This window comes from Falco cherrug, chromosome 2 (assembly GCF_023634085.1).
Source record: "Falco cherrug isolate bFalChe1 chromosome 2, bFalChe1.pri, whole genome shotgun sequence".
In the NCBI taxonomy this organism is placed as follows: Eukaryota; Metazoa; Chordata; class Aves; order Falconiformes; family Falconidae; genus Falco; species Falco cherrug.
The window spans coordinates 118,819,270-118,831,918 of record NC_073698.1 but is presented as its reverse complement, the minus strand read 5'-3'; the positions used below and the strand labels follow the sequence as shown (position 1 = coordinate 118,831,918).

Here is a 12,649-nt window from a genome sequence, read left to right as displayed (position 1 = left end):
ACTCTGAGGCACAGCACTGCAACGGCTGTTCAGAGTCAATACAAACTGCATGTTCCCTACCTCGGCCCAAAACAATCTGAAAAATAAAGGTTGCGGTAAAGCAGGGAGTCTTCAACAAAGTATTTCTGAACCCTCTAGGTTGACCTGAACAAGTTTGCTGAGCTAAAGAAAACATTACTAAGCAGCAGCTGCTTTTTTGAGGGGTAAAGCAGGTTTTTAAGTGTTTCTTGCATGCATCTCCCAGGTGTAAATTAAGGAAAATTTGATTGACTTCATTGAGGTGGCCAGTTGCAAGCAATGTCAGATTTGATGAATTAACTCAAACTCTGTATTGCTCCAGTTTTTACTACAAGTCCCTTCATTCCCTTTGGAATTTGTCACATTTTCTGTCCTATTCCTTTGCCAAAATCCTGATAACCTGAACAAGGAGCCAGCCCAGTGCTGTTCACACTGGACATCACGCTGCCTTCTCTCCTGCTGTCCTTGCTACCTAAATGCAAAGAAAGTGTGCTACAGAATTAAAGTTGTGTCAAAACTCTTCTCATCTGGAAAACAGGGAAACTGGAAGAAATTTCCGGTGGTTTATCATAAACCACCCAAACCTAAGCTGTTGAATGATACACTGCCTCAAGCTTCTCTGTGCCTCAGCTTTCTCTTGCTAACCCTGTTATTCTAATGCTCCACCAAAATGTGAAACAGTATTTCCAGACAGCTTTACAAAAACGGTTGAAGAGTTCCCAGTCCACCTCAAATTCTAAAATATCCAAATGGGAATGTTTTTGTTTTGACTGTTGATGGTGCATATCAGGGAACAAATTCCTGTTTGATGGGAGGCTATTGAGGATGGTTCCCAGGCACCCTTTCCCTCCCACCACTAAAGCCGGGAGGGTCTCATCACCGCCGACCTCAGTGCGCTCCCCTCCGACTCTGTTGCCACCTCTGGTTTATTAATGGGAGGCTGGAACATTCCAGAATTTAAGCTTTTACCCATTAAATGCTACGTTTCGATCTCCTTGTATATTCAAAAGGGGAAAAGATAAGCTTTCAAAATGTTTAGAGTTGTTTCGTGATCAGAATATATTATTTCAGAAAAGCAGCTACAGGATTTAAATAACTTCAGGTGGCCATGCAGAGATCTGCAAAGCACTCAGTCTTTCCATCTTGTTTAACTATTGTAGGTCTCAATCAATAGCCATGAGAGACTAGAATATGTATTTCTAAATTAATCAGAAAGTTATTAGGAAAAAATCTAGAAGTTTGATAGAGATAACCTACTTACACTCTATTTTAGGGTTCCATGTTGAGCTAATTAGCACTTTCTAGTGCAACACTGTTTCACAGCATCTGCATTCTAAGTGCTGAGAGGGAACATCAACTTAGATGAACAGGCTTGGACATTAGGATATTGAAACTTTAGGAAATGTTGAAACATGAGGGGAAACAGGTACCATTTATAGGCTAGGTGGCCGTACTGCTGAAGAAGCCAAAGGCAACTAAAACATACTTCAGCTTAATACATTCCCAAAAGAAGGTCACTTGAAAATAGCTTAATAGAGATTTTCCATAATCTCCATGAGCCCCAAACCTTTATTTAGTTGGGGTGTTATCCCACACCTGGGTTCTGCACCCGGCGTGCCAGCGCCGATCCCCGCGCAGAGCCCAGATTTCATTTATTGCACGTCTGCGCCGGGATGGTGCTGGGTGGTAAATCCACCCACCAGCACACCTCTCCACCCACGGTAACGCTTGTTATACACGTTGAACAATTGTCTACAATTACCTTTAGTCACACTTAATTCCTGCTGGTTCTTACAAGCCTGGTCTCCACTGCAAGGTCCAGCGTTCTTTTTTTTGTGCACGTTCTGTGGGGAGGGGGCTTTGCTAGTAGGGGTCCTCTTTGCTCCAGGGGGTCTTTAGGATAGTTCACACATAGTTCCAGTAATTTTCTGTATAGTCTCATTAACTATTTGGTTCTCCTGGAGCTTACCTTGTTGTGCCCCAGCCTGACATATTTATGGGTCTGTTCCTGCTCCCAAGGCCAGTTTTTGTTAACTAAAGAGTAACTAACATCCTCTGTTTTTCAAATTCCTCTTTGTTTTTCACTGTAGATATTGACACGTCTTTTTTTCCCTTTTTCTTTTTAAAATAATTTTTGTATCAGGGGGACAGAACACACAAATGAGTTATCTACTATCAGTTCGTTTTTACCTGTATCCACTGCAAGTCTGACACGCCACGACCACAGATAAGCCCAGTCCCTCCTCCAGGATGCTTTCTGCCCTCAGAGAAAGGAGACCACCAGGCAGAAAAAATAGTAAATTGTAACAGTGACAAGACCTGACATAAATATTACATTAGTTGTAAAAGTAAACAGCTGAGTTACTCTGGGAGCCTGACACTGAGAACTGGAATGTAAAGAAATGCATAGGTGTGTATATATGCATATATATGTATACAGATATATGCAAATGTGTATTAGCCTGGAACACTTTAATTGCAAAATAGCCACATTGGTAAACTGTGCAATATTTAGAACATATAAATTTTTTGTTCTTTATTCTGTTTGCCTGGTTTTGCAGTAATGTTTGGCAAGCAATGTAACACTGATGGTCAGTTATGTACAGCATCTCATGTTTGAAACAGCATCCCTCTTTCTGGCATCCCAGGAATTTTAACATCCTTGCATAAACCTTAGATGTAATAACTTAAAAAAAAATCTAACTCCCAGTCTTCTAAGATGTGCCTTTACCACTGCAAGTACAAAATAATGCATTAAATATGTTTCCTTTGTGTTCTTTCTAGCTTCAAAGAAAATCTTCCTCTGCTAGATCACATTCACAGCCATCAAAAGACTCTTTGGTATATGTGGACATTAATATTAGAAGACTGAGTACCAAGAGCAAAAGATGAATGACCCTGAACTAAAAAAATAATGATGTTCTCCTGTTCTTCCTGTGCCTTGCCAGGAAGGTTACAGTTGTGGTGCATTTCATATTGAAAAACTGCACCCAAGTAGCATAAGCCTCACTTGTTTTTTTCTTGAGAGCCCTAGAATTTAATTTTCTATAGCAACTTGCAAGCCAGGCTCACAGACGACAGGTTTTTCCCGGGATTTTGGTGATCCCAAAGTGTTATGGATGTAAAGAGATTGACTGTTTTATTGCAGACATTGACTTCCCTAGAAGTATTTTGTAGATTTCAGGGTGTTTTTTGGTTTTTTGGCCTCAACAAACAAAAGTCACCTTTCCTTTAAGTCCTCTGATGCTAATTATCTTAACAAGCCATCAACAGGTCTTTTTTTTTCAATCAAAATAATGAAACCCCAAGCTGCACTCCTCAAGCAGTAAGGGTGCAAATATTGTCTGTATGCTGCGCCAACCCTCAGCTGCTCCAGCGGGCACTTCTCACAGCAGCCTATTTTTTATACCTACTACGCAGGTCCAGTACCTGCTGGATGTTTGCTTTCAGTATGCCTCCCTGCACCAACACTTTTGATTAGATGCTATGCTCTTTTCCATTTGACTTCAAACAATATGTAGTACCCCTATGAAGGTATTACTGCTCTTAGAGATAGATAAAGACCAAGAGAAATACCCAGTGATTATGGGCCAACCTCGTAGCTACTTGCTGGATGATCCATTACCATGCAACAGTCACTGACCACTGCGAATCCCCACTTGTCTTTTCCCCTCCTGTTAAAATAACGTGGTGTTCTTCACTAGCACCAGAAATAACTTAGTACCTGTAATTCCTGTCCATTTCACACGAGCTGGCATTTGTAAAAGTCGTCAGGAATTCGCATGCTTACCTGGACTCGATGGAGTCACCCTGCATATCCCATGCCATGGGCTGCACTCCACGCTGTCGCCTTCTCTGCAGGTTTGCTTTGGGATGTCACCGAGCAATGCCTGTTTCTCAGCCACTTGACCAGAAGTCACGACAGCCCAGACGCACTGCCCGGCACCTAAGACGGAAACATAACAGAGCAAGAGACAGACAGTTCTTATGGTTCTGTTTAATTTCTATCCCTACAATGAAATGGGGGTTACACCTCCCCCGTATATGTAAGGATTCGAAGTCAACCTTGTGTTGCTAGCATCAGCGACCTACTGAAATGACAGCTCTGCATGGAACTGCATTTTACCACACTCACTGTCGTGAAACACTGGCACAGGTCGCCCAGAGGTGGCAGATGCCCCATCCCTGGAAACATTCAGGGTCAGGCTGGATGGGGCTCTGACCTACCCGATCTAGTTGAAGATGTCCCTCCTGGTTGCAGGGAGGTTGGACTAGGTGACCTTTAAAGGTCCCTTCCGACCCAAACCGCTCTGTGATTCTATGACTTAGGATAGGAAGACTTTCAGAAAACTCCAGGTGGCACAGAAATTTAAGAGGAAAATGTTTGTGTTGGTTTTCAGTCCAAGGAAGCTTCCCAAAACATTACTAACTTCTAGTCCAAGGCAATTAAAACTTTGAAATAAGGTCGTTCTGCACCCAAGCTTAAAATGTAGGCAGGAGTATTAAAATAGGATTTTTTCATAAACCATTTTGAAGCCGGATGATCATCAAAATCAAGCCTCTCTCACAGTGATTTTCAGCACAGTGGCATGTTCCAATTTGCAGTGGTTTTGCCTGAAGTGAGAAAAACAGGAGCCCCAAACCACATACATACCTGGCTGGCTGGTAAGCTCATTTCTGCTTGTCAGCCGGCTCTGTGTTGAAGTAGCTTACAAAAGCCAGATATTCAGAACAGGAATGGATACACACATACTGCTAAGTCATCCAGGTTCTCAGTTCTTTGGACAGCCCTGCATGAGAAGGAATGCAAGAAGACACAGGAAGAAACAGGCTATGATACCTACTTACATTTTCCAATGACAAGGCAGATATTCCTTGCAAGGCAGAAAGGGAGCAGATTAGGGAAACCAGCCATTTCCTTCAGCCAGAGAATTTCCAAACTTTTTCACTGTTTGGGTAACAGATTTGCGCAATACCCAGAAGTTACTTTGTACTTTCGTTTTCACACCAGATTTTTAATATCTGTGTGATTTGTATGCATCCCTCCCCCCTCCTTTTCCATGTCCGTTTAGGCTTCAGACCAGCTCCAGAAGTAAACCCAAGCATTTCCTACATGCAACTCCATTTCAAGGTCACTTGATGGTAAAAGCAGGTTTGCTCTTTGTGCTCCCTCTTACAGTAGCACAGTAACGAAGCAAGTGTTAGAGCCACGAAGAGCAGAGCTGGGGCTATAGCGACAAGAATATACAGAATTATTTTAAGAATAGTTAGTCCCTGGGTTGCCAGCACCGACCAAATGATGAGAGCTTGTAATGGCCGAGTGCAACTGAAATTATAATATCTGCCCTGATATATGGCATTTCAAAGGGTCACATCCCACCTTTTCTGGGTTCAAAACAGCTCACTGGAGGGGACGTTAATTTGCCCTGCTCTGCTCTGCTCAAGCCATCCGGGCAAAGGGCATCCTGCCACCACGCCTGGAGCCTGCTCTGCTGGCCACCAGCCAGCTTGCTGCTTCGTTACAAAATCTCGTTCAAAACCAAAGTGAGGGTAAGGGAGGAAGCATGTTGTTCTCACAAACCCCAGTAGTGATGGATTTTTGAACTGGGTCCCTTTTTAGCCCGGAATTGCCCTGGTAACCCTTTTTAGTATGGATGGATGTCACCGGTATCTCCTCCAGCAGGTAGTTCATGCACCCACCAAGCAACTCCCTAAATCTTTCGTGCAGCTTCTGGCTAATGGAGTTTGAGCTTGCTTTACGTGGAGCTCTTATAGGTGTTTTCGTCCTGACCTTCAAAAGGGAGCTGATTTCTCCCTCTCTTCCCTGACCTGAATTACCTTAGGAATTAAAAGCAGAAAGACTGAGGTGCAGGACACTAGCTGGGAGGTATTTAATGTGGGGCTCGTCCCCATAGAAACCATGCTGCTGAGACCTTCAGGAGGAAATTATTTTTCCAGGACATCACATCTCCAGCCACACACTGCTTTCGCTACTAGAAGGACTGCTCAACATCTGCACAGTATGGTTAGCTAGCCTTTAATTTGTGCAGGAAACTTAAATATAGGCTTAGCATCACCTGTTTCTAACCGAGCTGAAACAGGGGATAGGAGCAGAGGACTGGAGTAAGATTTGAAGAGGGTACGGTGAATTGTATCAGCTTGAACTGCCAAGGCTTAAACGGGTTTATCAGCCCATCAGGCAGCCGAGATGAAGAACCTGGATTATTCATTACGCAGCAGCGCTGCTAACAAGGGTTGCGTATCATGAAAGGTCAATGACCTTTTCGCATACCTTTGGCATTTATCTTCTTAACCATTATGTAAGTCCTCTAAATTGCCTAGCTGTGTCCAACACGTTGCACAGAACCCAGCCTCACAGATCCCTCTCTGATTTCCGAGACACCATTCTCACCCCCTGAGAGTCCCGGAGCCGTTCCCTGGAAGCTGACTGCTAGGCACATTACTGAATGCCCCAATAAAAACATTTTCCACTAGGATGCTCTCAGGCTGGTGGAGAAATATTACCGTGCAGAAGCCGGCAGCATTTTCAGCAATGAGGAGGCAGCAGACACGAGTGCACCGAAGCCTTCAGTGAGCCACCCCGCACGGCAGGCGGTGCTGACCAGCTGTGGTACACGCCAGCTGCCTGCTGCGGGTAAGGGACGGAAGGTTCTAGCCCCTGGAGAGCTTACCCAAACCTGCTTAAAGCCCAAACCTGCTTAAAGCAGCAACAGAGTTCCCTTTTCTTCCTCCATCCACCCTCCTTTCCAAAGCAGCTCACCACACCTCCCTCTCCCTGTATCTCTTCACATCTCATTTCAACAGTGATACAAATCCTTCTTTCCCTTTACTTTTGGGTCCTCTTCCTTACAGAAGCATTCCCTTTCACCCAGGTGACTTCAGTGCTATTCATCGTTCAGCCGTATATCTTTTGTTGCCTTAATTACCACTCCTTGCCACAATTTTTTCCGCTTCCCTTCTATTTAAGTATTATTTCATAGCCTCCTGTCTCTTCAGTCCTTGTTCCATTTAGTGTTCTCGCTTTCCCCTGTAGCCCCACTCCAAGTAAAAAACACTTGGTTTGATAATAAACTCAGAAGAGCGTTTGACTTTCATTCTTCCCGAGTCCAGTTGCTAAAAATGGATTATGCAATTGTTGCAGTAGCAGCCAGAGGAGGCCACTGAAATGAGGGTTTCTATTGTGCTAAACACGGTAAAGGCACATTAGTCTGACCAGTTGTAGTTACAACACACTTTGCCCTCTGAAGAAGTTCAAGATTTCCAAAAGCATTGACCCCAAGGGGACAAAAAGTCAAAATGAGATTCTGAAAAGTAAGTGGCATTTATCTGCAATTGTTCAGGGAAGAAATACATGGTGAAATGGTGGGGAAACAGGGGAGCTTTCAAGAAAAACTTGCTCAAGCTTTTCCAAAATGAAACATCAAAACATTTTTTTAAGGAAAACTTTAGAAACTTTTTTGAAGTGACCTTTTAGTGGAGAACTCTTACAGTAAATGTTGTCACCAGCTCCAGTTGCAAGCTTTCCAGGCGAGTTGCTCAAATGGGACAAGGTGCATATTGCCTTTCATATTGTCACTGGGTAAATACAAAATTGGCAAATATAAAATTTGGTGCCACAGGAGAACAGCATTATGGTGGGTACACACATCTATCAAGGTCGTTAGTGCTAGGTGTGATCCAAACGGCCCTGCTCTGGTTCCACCAGCCAAGAGATGAGCTGTTGCTGCCTCTGCGCTCCATCAAAGGTTGTGGAGCACCTGCAAGAGCAAGCATTGGCTGCAGGGCACCAATGACCCATCCCAGGCAGGGCACGGCTGTGTCCCCTGCTGCCAGCCTGCCCTGGACATGGCTGCGGGGGGCTGACTGTGGCTGCCAGAGCAGTTCAAGCCCCCGTGGGAAGGTCAGACTGTCCCCACCGGGGACACAGGAGGCAGAGATCAAGGCTGTATCCCCAGAGAGCTGGGAGCTGTTGAATGCCCAGCGCATTATACAGGCTAGCTAAGGTGCCAGCGGTCATGCAAGCACCAGGGACCTGCCTCCTGCACGCTGCTAGCGATCAGCTGCTGGCTTCGGGTACAGAGGTTTCATCTCTGCTTTGGTGCCACGGCCCCACACTGTCGCAGCGCTCTCCAAACTATCAAGCTGCAACCAGGTCTTTTACCATCTCGTACCAGCACACTCTCCATGCCAGTCCCTCTGCTGCCTTCTCCTCATCTCGCCTCATCCAGGACCCACTCTCTCTCTTCTTCCTCGGCTGCTCTCTCTTCATTGGCTCTCAACCACTCAACCAGCCACAGCTGCACCTTACCTACATCTGCCAACCCTCCGCCCCTGAAGCCAGCCCGCAGCTGTATATTATCAGTGCTAATTAACCCAGCTTCATTCCTCTACACCGCACCGCTGCCCTCCCTGTGGTTTGCATTGCCTATGCATTGTGCCTGCATAGGCAGTGCAGGCATCCAACTAAAGTATCAAGTTTTCCACAAACTTCCGTGTGGAAGCAACCAGGAATTCTTTAAGACAGGGCTCATTTTATCTAGATGCCTTTTTTGCCCTTAGATACAAATGAAAATATCATAAAGTATTACAAGTACTACTAAGCAAACAAGCAACACCAAACCCAAGACAACACGTGAAGTCTCACTATCCTACTTGTTCCCCAAACTTCCCAGGACTAAAATTATAACACAAGTATTTCCTAGAGAAAACTCAAATTTCAAGACAAAATTTTAAGCCTTGTGGGCTCATTGGCACAGAGCAAACGACAAATACACAGCCAGAGCTCTTTTGTGTTTCTGATCAGCCTTACTTCATTAGAGTGCTATAGCTTCCAGGTTAAATCTTTCCTTGCAGTTCGAGACCAAATCCCCAAATTTGACCAGAAGTGTCCTGAGGCAGACTGTCACACTGCTGTGCCTAAAGGATAATCTCTGCTGCAAAACCTGCCCGAGTTGCGCACCTGAAGAAAGAGACACAAGGTTCAAACACAAAGCAAAAGTCCCTAAACAAATACAAATTTTTTTTTTACCTACCCACATTTTTTAGGACAATGAAACAGTTTTGAAAATTAAACTATATTATTGTTTCCTGCCAGTCAGTATGCAAAGATACAGTAGCTGCATTACTCGTTGCAAAAAACAATACAAGTCACAAACTTTTCTATCCAATCTAGAGACCAGTTTCTAGTCCTAAATATATTTTGTTGTGAAACGTTGATCTTTCCTAGCTATGGAATCTCCCACCAATTCTCCATTTGATTGTCTTTACTGGACAAAACAGTTAGGAGAACCAATTTTTTTTAGTATAGAAAAAAGAAGCAACAAAGCCTTCATTCATTTCATTTGCTAAGTGAACATGAAGTTGCAACAAAGCCTTACAGTGAAATAAAAAACCGGCCTAAATAGAGCATAGAGCAAACAGATGATGCCTTTGTCTGGCAGGTTTTGGCAGATATTTGTCGGGTAACTGGACCAACTCAGTATCTTGATGCAGTTCTGTCCGCGCACCTCCCAACTCTTGGATGAAAGACAAAGGTTATGACGGCAGTCAAACACGGCCCTTAAGCCAGTTATATAAGCATACCGGCTGTTTCATAATAAGATATTAAGTATTTTCTGGACATCCTTCCCTTCACGTCGAGATAAAGAGGCAGAGCTTTCATCAGCTTGATAGATTTTCATACCAGCTGAGGTATTGTGGGACTAATGCCCTAGTCCCTCACTGATGTGTGACTGCTCTGCATGTTCAACGGGAGGAGCCTCCTCTTCCCCTATGCCCTGATCCCAAAGCTCTCGCTGTTTTTCTGCAGCTGCCGTCTCCATCCTCTGCTCATTTCTACTACACATGGGTACCAAGCCAAAGAACATTTTGGAGAGGACAATGAAGATTATTTGCACTCAGAAAATTTGCAGTCAAACCATAGGGACATTGTCCAAATGTGTACAACCTGGTGTGCCACAGACCAGCAGTTTCCACTCCCTGGTACTGCGTGGGAGAGCTCTGTCTGGTTGGCCTGGAACAGCAGTTGGTATAAGCTTATGATGCATAGAAGCGTCACAAATTTCCTTTTGCTCACGTGTGTTTGTGAGTCGGGGCAAGGTAAGGCAGCAGTAGGTTCAGTCTTACATTCCGCTGACATCAGGAAGAACATGTTCAGAACAGCTGAATGGTTGCAAATAGCTTTACTTGTCCCTTTTCCTCCTAGGAAAAATGCTTGATAAGTTCTAGTTCTGATTTTTTTCCTCCAGTTTAGAGACAAGAGATATAAGTAGGGGAACAAACCAACCCACCCTCGTCCCTCTCTGTAATCATCTGCTCTAAACTGAACCAGCAGATTGTTCTGTTTCTGTAAAACAAGGTTTGTAAAAAGAAAATCCTTCTTACTAAATTAGCTGATTAACGGAGTAGGAAAAAAACCAACCCAAGCTGGCAGCACTTCAATATCCAGATCACTTTTGGGGTTTTGCCCCAACCAGTATAACCAGTCTGGTTATTTATCCATATCCTTTAGAGGCCACAGAAACTTAAGAGATGGAGAACACCCAGAATCTTTAAAATTTGTAACTGGATCTATAGTTTCGGAATTGACTGGTGACGGCTGGCAAGGGGTGGTGCCCTAGATTGCAGTGGGTAAGCTGTGTGCCTGACAGATGTACTGCCACAGGAGGAAAGATGCCGCAAGCCCTATAAAGTGGGGGCAGGGAGGGAAGAGAGGACAAAGACAGAAAAAAAAATAGGTGCTCCCACACACTTACCTGTAACACAAAGCCTCACGAACTTGGGTGTCAGTTAGAAATGGAATACCATCATGTATAAACGTCTTTTTCCATCCGTGACCTCTGGAAGGTCTCAGCACTAAGTGCTGCTGGTGTACAACAAAAGGGGCAGCCTCGGGCTTCTGTGAACTAGGAAGCAAGGCTGTGCCACCACGTCCCACCAGGCAGCCACAGGATGGAGGCTACAACACACCAGAGCCAGGTACCTGTGAAGGTCTTGCTCCTGTCAGAGCTCACTTAGGGCAGAGCTAAATTAACTGATTTAGGGATTCTGACTGACTCAACTTCATGCCCTTCCTGGCACTGAACAAGAGGCCCTGATGATGGAGAACCAGCCTGCCATGAGGACACCAGACTGAAAATATCAGGCCGGTTGGGATCCAGGGAGGCGACGTAGGAACATTTCCCTCGCTTTGAGACAATGCCATATTTCTAAGGTGAACACAGCGCGGTCTGCCCGGGAGCTGACAGCCCAAGGACCCTCCTGACCCACTCCCACGCCCAACAAACCATGTCAGTATGAAGTCCCTGACGTCTGTGGAGTGTTTCCCGCATGGAGCACATAAAGCTGTCAGGTGAGGTTGTCACAAATCACTCAGCTTTCAGCCAGGAGGCTGAGGGAAGCTGGCACTGGAAAGGGACCATGACAGTCTGTGGAAGCTTGACATGCGTTTCTAAGCTGATACTGGAAAGAAACTGCCATGGCCATAAGGATTAGGCAGGCAGCTGATATATCCAGCAGGCGTATCTGTGCATATCGAGGGTGCTAACTAGTCCCCTTCTTTGCTGGGGTTGCTGAGGGACAGAACAGACCGTACGCAGACAAACCACACCAGCTTCCCTATCAGCACCATTAGCGAGGGGAGTCAAGAGTTAAAACATCTTGCTACTGACAACCCAAATCCAGACTGAAGCCTGCATTCAGATAGCCACCAACATCTTGACTAAGAAGGAAAAGGAAAAAAAAAAAAAAAAGGCTTTGTATACAAATGGTTCATTTTCTTCTGCATCAGTAGATGGTGCTCTTTATATTCTATCGAAACACCGCTTTCATGCCCGGGGGTGAAATCTAAGTGCTTTTTCCACACACCCCTCTTCATCTCCTTAAATTGCCAGACCGTCTTCCCTCTAAAGTGGCTGGACAATAATCATATTAGCTCTCAATGGGTTCAACCAGGAACTTTAGATTAATCTGTCATGGTAAATAACCAAAGGAGTCAGAGAACATGTAGGATTTCTATGCCTCTCTGGAAGGCTACCACTTAGTAAATACTAATGGGGTCCTTCCTTTGTAAGCGCCGCTGCAGGTGTCTCACCATGCTCCTGCCCGTGGTTGTCCTGACACCATGTCCAACAAAGCCAAAACACAGTGCTTGTGGGTGCACAGTGGCTTTACAGCCAGCACGGAAACGTGACACATCAAAACCACCCTGTGTGCTTCCGTAACGCCACCCACTCAAATTAGGCTGCCAGAACCCCAAACACTTCAAGCCGTCATATTCAGATAAAATTTCCAAGCGCAGAATGAGGGAGGACACATCCTGGGAAGGCCACATGAACACCAGCCCCTTTTCTGATCCCCCGAGCAGAGGCATCCCTGGTGCGGCCAGCAGCAAAACCAGCTTGTCCTCGTCTCCACAGGCAGGCACAAATGTCCTTGTCCTCTGAAACCGGAGCATCAGCACCTTGGTTCAGTGTACTCACTGTAACTCAGGCAGGTGATGGAATATCACGCGGTCTTTAAACAGCCTCAGAGGCATGACAAAACAGGATCAATTTCTGGGATAATAGGAGGAAAGTAAGTCCAAATATACACACACATAAATCAAGGAAGC

The 12,649-nt window shown here is 45.0% G+C and overlaps 1 long non-coding RNA gene across 1 annotated transcript; it reads right to left on the bottom strand.

Annotated features, from left to right (window-relative positions):
* Positions 1-3,814: 3,814 nt before the first annotated feature.
* LOC114016222 (uncharacterized) lies at positions 3,815-8,992 on the bottom strand. Its single transcript, XR_003560568.2, has 3 exons — positions 8,849-8,992; positions 4,673-4,808; positions 3,815-3,964 (listed from the first exon to the last, which is right to left on the bottom strand). It is a non-coding gene; the product is annotated as an uncharacterized LOC114016222 (long non-coding RNA).
* Between the last annotated feature and the right edge of the window lie 3,657 nt (positions 8,993-12,649).